This window comes from Capra hircus, chromosome 19 (genome assembly GCF_001704415.2).
Source record: "Capra hircus breed San Clemente chromosome 19, ASM170441v1, whole genome shotgun sequence".
Classification (NCBI taxonomy): Eukaryota; Metazoa; Chordata; class Mammalia; order Artiodactyla; family Bovidae; genus Capra; species Capra hircus.
This window is the reverse complement of record NC_030826.1, coordinates 2,966,838-2,976,569: the sequence shown is the minus strand read 5'-3', so window position 1 is coordinate 2,976,569 and position 9,732 is coordinate 2,966,838. Positions and strand designations below refer to the sequence as shown.

The 9,732-nt window shown below is 36.9% G+C and overlaps 2 pseudogenes; both read left to right on the top strand.

Moving 5' to 3' along the window:
• Nucleotides 1,550-2,697, top strand: LOC108638239 (annotated as a pseudogene).
• Nucleotides 8,360-9,732, top strand: part of LOC108638202 — a 45,749-nt pseudogene continuing 44,376 nt past the window's right edge.

Here is a 9,732-nt window from a genome sequence, read left to right as displayed (position 1 = left end):
CCTTTTACTCCCATCTACCCAACCACAGAACTCTTATTTTACTCCAAACTACTTTTTCTAGGAATTTTCAGTGATTTCTCACATGCTGTGGACTGATCATTTCTTTTCTCATATGGTCTCACCTGGAAAAAAAAAAAATGCCCAAGGAAAGGTTTTAAGGTTTCAGAACAAAGCTGGATTCCACACAAGCAGAAGTATTACCCTTCTCTCGAATTTCACCCTATATTTTGTCACCGGGCCTTCTGTTACTTTATGTCTATACAGAGCACCTCAGGATGACAACTTTTGCATCTTTTGGTTCTGCATGTCTTACCTCAGACTTCAACGAAGGCTCTCAGGTCAGTGGGACCAAGCAGACACCATTATAATGTCTTTCTCCAGTAAAAATTATAAACATAATAATGATGATGACAGCAATAGCAAACCACCCTGTTCTTTTCTTGTTCAGTCGCTAAGTCCTGCCAGCCTCTTTCTGACACATGGACAGCAGAAAGACCACGCTCTTCTGTCACTCAGTATCTCCTACTTTGCTCAGATTCATGTCCTTTGAGTCTGTGATGCTATCTAACCATCTCATCTTCTCCCTTCCACTTCTCCTTTTGACAAATTCATTCCCAGGATCAGAATATTTTCCAATGAGTTTGCTCTTTATATCAGGTTACCAAAGTGCTGGAACTTCAGCTTCAGGATCAGTCCTTCCAACGGATATATACAGTTGATTTCCTTTAGAATTTACTGGTTTGATCTCCTTACAGTCTATGGGAGACTGAAGAGTCTTCTCCAGCACCACAACCCTAAAGCATCAGTGCTTTGAAGCTAAGCCTTCTTTATAGTCCAAATGGTATATCTATACATAGATATTAGAAAACCCATCGTTTTGACTAACTGGACTTATCTTTCTTGACAAAGTGTTATCTCTGCTTTTTAATATGCTATCTAGGATTGTCATAGCTTTCCTTCCAAGGAGCAAGTGGCTTTTAATTTCATGGCTGCAGTACCATCCATAGTGGTTTTGGAGCCAAGGACAGTAAAATCTGTCACTGTTCGCACTTTTCTCCCTTCTGTTTGCCATTAATTAATATGGTTGGATGCCATGATGCTAGTTTTTTGAATGTTTATTTTCAAGCCAGCTTTTTCACTTTTCTCTTTAACCCTTATCATGAGGCTCTTTAGTTCCTTACGAAGGTCTTATTTCTCCTTTCTATCTTCTGAAACTCTGCATTTAGTTGGGTATATTTTCTCCTTTCTTCCTTGTCTTTGACTTTCCTCAGCTATTTTAAAGCTTTCTCAGACAGCCTTTGCCTTCTTTTATTACTTTTTCTTTCGGATGATTTTAGTAATTGCACCCTTCATGGATCACAGCCTTGTTGTGGTGAAGGACTTTGGATAACTCATTGAAGCTGTGAGCCATGACGTGCCCAGCCACCCAAGATGGATGGGTCGTATTGAAGAGTTCTGACAAAATGTGGTCCACTGGAGGAGGAAATAGCAAACTATTCCTATATTCTTGCCACAAGAACCCCATGAACAGTATGAAAAGCAAAAAGATATGACACCAGAAGATGAGCCCCACCCCAAGGTCAGAAGGTGTTCAATATGCTACTGGGGAAGAGCAGAGGGCAATTAATGATAGCTCCAGAAAGAATGAAGAGGCTGGGCCAAAACAGAAAGGACGCTCAGATGTGGAGGTGTCTGGTAGTGAAAATGAAGTCCAATGTTGTAAAGAAAAACACTGTAAGAAATCTGGAATGTTAGGTCCATGAAACAGTGTAAATTGGATGCGGTCAACAGAAAATGGGCTTCCCTTGTAGCTCAGTTGGTAAAGAGCCTGTGTGCAATTCAGGAGGCCTGGAATTGATCCCTGGGTAGGCAAAATGGCAACTGACCCCAGTATTCTTGCCTGGAGAATCCCATGGACAGAGGAACCTGGCAGGCTACAGTCTACAGGGTCACAAGAGTTGGACATGACTTAGTGACTAAACCACCAGCAAACAGGAGTTGGAAAGATCAAACATTGATGTCTTAGGAATCAGTGAACTGGAATGAATAAGGCTGAGTAAATTTAATTCAGATATAATTTAATTCATTATATCTACTATTGTGGGCAAGAATCTTTTTAGAAAAAATGGAGTAGCCCTCATAGTCAACAAAAGAATCCAAAATGTAATAATTGGGTGCAAACTAAAAAATGATAGAAGGATCTTGGTTCTTCTGTAAGGCAAACCTTTCATTATCACAGTAATCCTAGTCTTTGCTCCAACAACTAATGCTGAATAAACTGAAGCTGACCTGTTCTATGAAGACCTACAAGACCTCATAACTAATGCCAAAATTGATTCCTTCATCATAAGGAACTAGAATACAAAAATAAGAAGTCAAGTGATATCTGGATTAACAAACAAGTTTGGCCTTGGAGTACAAAATGAAGCAAGGCTAAAACTAACAGAGTTCTTTCAACAGAACACACTGGTCACAGCAAACACTGTTTCCCAACAACATAAGAGATGGCTTTACACATGAATATCACCAATGATCAATACTGAAATCAGATTGATTCTGTTCTTTGCAGCTGAAGATGGAGAAGCTCTATACAATCAGAAAAAAAAAAAAATTGGAGTTGACTGTAACTTGGATCATGAGATCCTTATTGCAAAATTTAGGGTTAAATTGGAGAAAGTATGGGATACCACTAGGCCATTCAGGTATTACCTAAATCAAAGCCCTTATAATTGTATAGTGGAGATAACAAGTGTATTCAAGGGATTAGATCTAGTAGACAGACAAAACCACCTACTGAGTGTTTAGGGAATTTCAGGTATTATTATGAGCACCTATCATGTGTCAGGCTTTATTGAAATAAATTATTAAAGCAATACTGTGGGGTTGGTGGTACTATGTTCATTTCACTGATAAGATACCTGAGTCTTGGAGAAATTAAGTCCATTGAGAGAGTTGTTACTCAAACACAACTTTTTCAAATTTGAAATCCATTGCATTATATTATGATTTCTCCATACTCTCCATCTGTTCTCCAAGGGATTGTATGCATATTTCTCCTTCTCTCTCTTAAAGAGAATGTATCACATATAAAATTTTAAAATAAAGAATAAATGAGAAGAAAAACAAAAATAAAAGAAAGACAGCAAGCTAAAAAATAATTCAGCTTGGTACTCAGGGCATTCTACTAAGGTAGAAATAGCAGTATCTTCTGTAAATGGACCAAATGATGTAGTTTGTGAAATTTTTGCTTGTTTATTCTGGTATCAAGACAAAACAGACTTAGTAAAGCTCTCAATTAATGGATTTATCCCTTTATTCAGTAGCTGAATAAAGGTAGCTAGTAGTAGGCACCTCAAGTATGCTTTAAAGTGTGCTAGATGCTGGAAATTTAACAATGAAAAGACAAAAATAATTCATTCTCCACCTTAACCAGTTACTAGTGTAGTAGGAACAACTAACTTTAAGAAAAAATGCACAAGTGTAAATTGTGTAGTTTGTAACTATCAAAAAATTGTTTTAAGTACTAAAAGAGAAAAGTACAGCATGACCTGAAAGCATTCAAGACATAGGTACAATTTTATCTGGATTAGTCTTTTGGAAGATGTCTGTCCTTTATAGCTAGCTTTATGATGCTCTGCTTTTTGCTAGTTTTTATTTCACTATATATGGCAAAATATAATTATAATACTTGATACTATATTCATGACAGCTTATTCTAAGCACATGGCATCATACTGTGCACAAAGCATGTGCTCAGTAAATAATAGTACCTTTCCTTTCTGGATTCTCTGCCAAGTATGCACTTTCTGTCTCATCTTTAAGAATCAGCATGTTGAGCATCTTTTTATGTGTTTATTAGCCATATGTTAGAGAAGACTCTTGAGAGTCCTTTGGACTGCAAAAAGATCCAACAAGTCCATCCTAAAGGAAATCAGTCCTGAATATTCATTGGAAGGACTGATGTTGAAGCTGAATCTCCAATACTTTGGCCACCTGATGCAAAGAGCTGACTCACTTGAAAAGACCCTGATGCTGGGAAAGATTGAAGGCAGGAGAGGGGACAACAAAGAATGAAATGGTAGGATGGCATCACTGACTCAATGGACATGAGTTGGAGTAGACTCCAGGAGTTGGTGATGGACAGGGAGGCCTGGCATGCTGCAGTCCATGGGGTCGCAAAGAGTCAGACACAACTGAGAAACTGAACTGAACTGGGTCATATGTATGTCTTATTTGGAGCAATGTCTTTTTAGGTCTTTTGCCCACTTCTTGATTGGGTTGTTCATTTTTCTGGCCTTCAGCTGCATTATTGCTTGTATATTTTGGAGATTAGTTCTTTGTCCGCTGTTTTGTTTGCTATTATTTTCTCCCATTTTGAGGGCTGTCTTTTCACTTTGCTCATAGTTTCCCTCATTGTGAAAAAGCTTTTAAGTTTGATTAAGTCCCATTCATTTATTATTATTTTTATTTCCATTACTCTGGGAGATGGTTCATAGAGGATCTTGCTGTGATTTATGTCAGAGAGTGTTCTGCCCATGTTTTCCTATAATATTTTTCATAGCTTCTGGTCTTACATTTAAGTCTTTAATCCATTTAGAGTTTATTTTTGTGTATGGTATTAGAAAGTGTTGTAGTTTCATTATTTTACATGTTGTTGACCAGTTTTCCCAGTGTCACTTGTTGAAGAGACTGTCAATTCCATTGTATATTTTTGCTTCCTTTGTCAAAGATAAGGTGTCGATAGGTGCATAGATATATCTCTGGATTTTTTATTTTGTTCCATTGATCCATATTTCTGTCTTTGTGCCAGTACCATACTGTTTGTATGACTGTAGCTTTGAAGTATGGTCTGAAGTCAAGAAAGTTGATTCCTCTAGTTCCATTTTTCTTTCTCTAGCTTCCTTTGGCTATCCAAGAGTTTTTATATTTCCATACAAATTGTGAAAGCATTTGTTCTAGTTCTGTGAAAAATATCAGTGGTAATTTAATGGGAATTGTGTTGAATCTATACATTGCCTTGGGTAGTATGCTCATTATTACAGAAATGCAAATCAAAACCAAAATGAGGTTTCCTCTCATGGCAGTCACAATGGCCACCATCAAAAAGTCTACAAAAAATAAATAATCAAGAGGGTGTGAAGAAAAGGGAACTCTCTTACACTGTTGATGGGAATGTAAACTGGTACAGCCACTATGGAGAACAGTGTGGTTATTCCTTTAAAAACTGGGAATAGATCTGCTATACAACCCAGCAATTCCACTGCTGGTCATACCACTCAAGAAAACCATCCCAATATTCATTGCAGCACTATTTATATAACTAGGACAAGGAAGCAAGCTAGATGTCCATAAGCAGATGAATGGATAAGGAAATCATGAGATATATACACAATGGAATTATTACTCAGCTCTAAAAAGAATGCATTTTAGTCAGTTCTAATGAGGTGGATGAACCTGATGCCTATTACACTGAGTGAAGTAAGTCAGAAAGACAAATATTGTATATTAATGAATATTATGGAATTTAGAAAGATGGTACCAATGATCCTACATGCAGGGCAGTAAAGGAGACACAGACGCAAAGAACAGACTTTTGGACTCAGTGGGAGAAAGTGAGGGTGGGATAATTTGAGAGAATAGCATTGAAACATGTATATTACCATATGTAAAATAGATGATAAGTGCAAGTTTGATGTGTGAAGTAGGGTGACCGAATCTGGTGCTCTGAGGCAACCTAGAGGTTATAGTATGTGCTGGGGGGTGGAGGAGAGAGCGGGTTTCAAGATGGGAGGGCCGCATGTATACCTGTGGCCAATTCATGTCGCTATATGGCAAAAATCATCACAATACCCTAAATTAGTTATTCTCCAATTAAAATAAATTAATTAATTTAAAAAAGAATCAGCACATTTAAGTTAATTTAAAATAGCATAGTTTGTTCATGAGAAGTAATGATTATTTTCCCTTTTGACTAACTCCTTAGTTTTTTCACCCTTTGAATAGTTAATTAAAAAAAAAAATCCAGGACGTTTTTGTTTTATTTTGTTAAATGAATATTTAACACATATTTTCATCTATAACTGTAGGCCCAGATTATTAAAACCTTTATCAAATACAAACATTTCTGGTTTTCAGTTAAAATAGGTGGGTTGATATTAAGAAGGGCTAGATTTTGTTCAAGTGAGTCATATCCATGAACCTCAATTATATTTTATTTGAAGTATACATGACTTAAAGCACTATGTTAGTTCCTAATTTATAACAAAGTGATTTAATATTTTTCTATATTACAAAATGATCATCACAATAAGTCCAGTTGACTGTCAGCACAGAAACATTTTATCCTTGTTACATTTGTTTGTAACAGAAAGTTTGTGCCTTCTAATTCCATCGTCTATTTACTCTTCCTCTGATTTCCATCCCCTCTGGCAACCACATGTTTGTTCTCTATATGAAGCTGTTTGTATTTGGTTATTACATGTATACATGAAACTGCATGGGAGTTTGTCTTTCTCTGTCAGATATTTCAGGAAGCAGAATACCCTCTAAGTGAATCTACATTAGGATAAATTGCAAGTTTGTTTTCTTTTCTGTGTCTGAGTAATATTTTATTGCACATATATACCATATATATTTTTTTTTTTCCCCATTAAGCTGTCAGTGGATACTAGGTTGCTTTCATATCTTGGCTAATATAAATAATGTTGGAATGAACATAGAAATTAATAAATCTTTCTCAGTTAGAGATTTTGTTTTCTTTAGACCAATACCTGGAGAAGGCAATGGAAACCCACTCCAGTACTCCTGCCTGGAGAATCCCATGGGTGGAGGAGCCTGGTAGGCTGTAGCCCATGGGGTTACGAAGAGTCGGACATGACTGAGCGACTTCACTTTCACTTTTCACTTTCACTTTTCACTTTCATGCATTGGAGAAGAAAGTGGCAATCCATTCCAGTGTTCTTGCCTGGAGACTCCCAAGGATGGGGGAGCCTGGTGGGCTCCCTTCTATGGGGTGACAGTGACACAGAGTCAGACACGACTGAAGCGACTTAGCAGCAGCAGCAGCAGAACAACACTCAAAAGAGGAATTACTAAATTGTATGGCAGCTCTCATTTTTTGAGGAACTTCCATACTTTTTTCTATGATTGCTGTACCAGTTTGCATTCTCACTAACAGATTGCAACAGAGTTCTCTCTTCTCCATTCTAACATGTGTGAGGTAATATCACATTACAGTTTTGACTTGTGACGTTGAGCATCTTTCCATGTGCCTATTGGCCACCTGTATCTCTTATTTGGAAAAAAAAAAAAAAAAAGGTCTATTCAGATTCTCTGTCCACTTTTAAATCAGGTTGATTTTATCTTTCAATCTTTCTTTTTTCTTTTCTTTTGATGTTCAGTTGCGTGAGTTTTTTTTTTTTTTTAATTTAAACTTTGGATATTAACACCTAATCAAATATATAATTTGCAAATATCTTCTTTCATTCAATAGGTAGTCTTTTTGCTATGTTGACAGCTTCCTTTGCTGTGCAGAAGGCTTTTAGTTTGATGGTCCCATTTGTTTATTTTTGTTTTGCTTCTTTTTTAGTGAGGAGACAACCAAACAATAGTACTAAGACTGATGCCAAAGAGAGTACTTCCTACATTTTCTTCTAATATTTCTATGGTTTTAAGTCTTACATTTAAGTTTTTAATTCCTTTATTTTTGTATACAATATGAGAAGGTATTCCAGTTTGATTCTTTGCATAGAGCTGTCCAGTTTTCTCAACAGTATTTATTGAAGAGTCTCTCATTGCCGCATTGAATATCCCTGCCTCCTATTTGAGTGCGGGTTCATTTCTGGACTTCATATTCTGTTTTATGCATCTACTTTTCTACCAATACTATACTGTTTTGATTAATATAGATTTAGTATAATTTTGTAGTGTAGATTGAAATCATGGATACCTCCAGTTTTATTCCTTCTCAAAATTTGTTTTAGCTATTTTGTATGTATGTATTTGTATGTTTTTCCATAAAGACTTTATAATTCTTTCTTCCAGTATGCCATTGGTATTTCAAAAAGGATTTTATTTAATTTGTATATTGCCTTGGGTAGTTTGGTCATTTTAACAACATGAGTTCTTCCAATATATGAGCACAATTACATCATTCCGTTTGTTTGTGTCATGCTCAATTTCTTTCATCAGTGTCTTATAGTTTTTTGAGTACAGGTCTTTAAATTCCTTAGATTTACTTCTAGGTACGGACAGAATGTGGTCCACTGGAGAAGGGAATGGCAAACCATTTCAGTATTCTTGCATTGAGAACCCTATGAACAGTATGAAATGGCAAAATGATAGGATACTGAAAGAGGAAATCCCCAGGTCGGTAGGTGCCCAATATGCTACAGGAGATCAGTGAAGAAATAACTCCAGAAAGAATGAAGGGAAATAGCCAGGGCAAAAACAATACTCAGTTGTGGATGTGACTGGTGATAGAAGCAAGGTCCAGTGCTATAAAGAGCAATATTGCATAGGAACCTGGAATGTCAGGTCCATGAATCAAGACAAATTGGAAGTGGTCAAACAGGAGATGGCAAGAGTGAACATAGACATTCTAGGAATCAGCGAACTAAAATGGACTGGAATGGGTGAATTTAAATCAGATGACCATTATGTCTACTACTGTGGGCAGGAATCCCTTAGAAGAAATGGAATAGATATCACAGTCAACAAAAGAGTCCAAAATACAGTACTTGGATGCAATCTCAAAAATGGCAGAATGATCTCTGTTCATTTCCAAGGCATACCATTCAATATCATGGTGATCCAAGCCTATACTCCAACCAGTAATGCTGAAGAAGCTGAAGTTGAATGGTTCTATGAAGACCTACAAGACCTTTTAGAACTAACATCCCCAAAAGATGTCCTTTTCATTATAGGGGACTGGGATGAAAAAGTAGGAAGTCAAGAAACACCAGGAGTAACAGGCAAAACTGGCCTTGGAGTACGGAATGAGGCAGGGCAAAGGCTAATAGAGTTTTGCAAAGAATGCACTGATCATAACAAACATCCTCTTCCAACAATACAAGAGAAATCTCTACACATGGACATCACCAGATGGTCAACACCAAAATCAGATTAATTATGTTCATTACACCTAAAGTTGGAGAAGCTCTATACAGTCAGCAAAAACAAGACCAGGAGTTGACTGTGGCTCAGATATTACACTCCTTATTGCCAAATTCAGACTTAAATTGAAAAGGGTAGGGAAATCCACTAGACCATTCAGGTATGACCTAAATCAAGTCCCTTGTGGTTGATTATACAGTGGAAGTGAGAAATAGATTTAAGAGACTAGATCTGATAGGCAGAGTACCTGATGAACTATGGATGAAGGTTCATGACACTGTACAGGAGACTGGGATTAAAACAATCCCCATGGAAAAGAAATGCAAAAAAGCAAAATGGCTCTCTGAGGAGGCCTCACAAATAGCTGTGAAAAGAAGAGAAGTGAAAAGAAAAGCAGAAAAGGAAAGATATAAGCATCTGAATGCAGAGTTCCAAAGAATAGCAAGAAGAGATAAGAAAGCCTTCCTCAGTGATCAATGCAAAGAAATAGAGAAAAACAACAGAATGGGGAAGACTAGACATCTCTTCAAGAAAATTAGAAATGCCAAAGGAACATTTCATGCAAAACTGGGCTCGATAAAGGACAGAAATGGTAGGGACCTAACAGAAGCTGAAGAC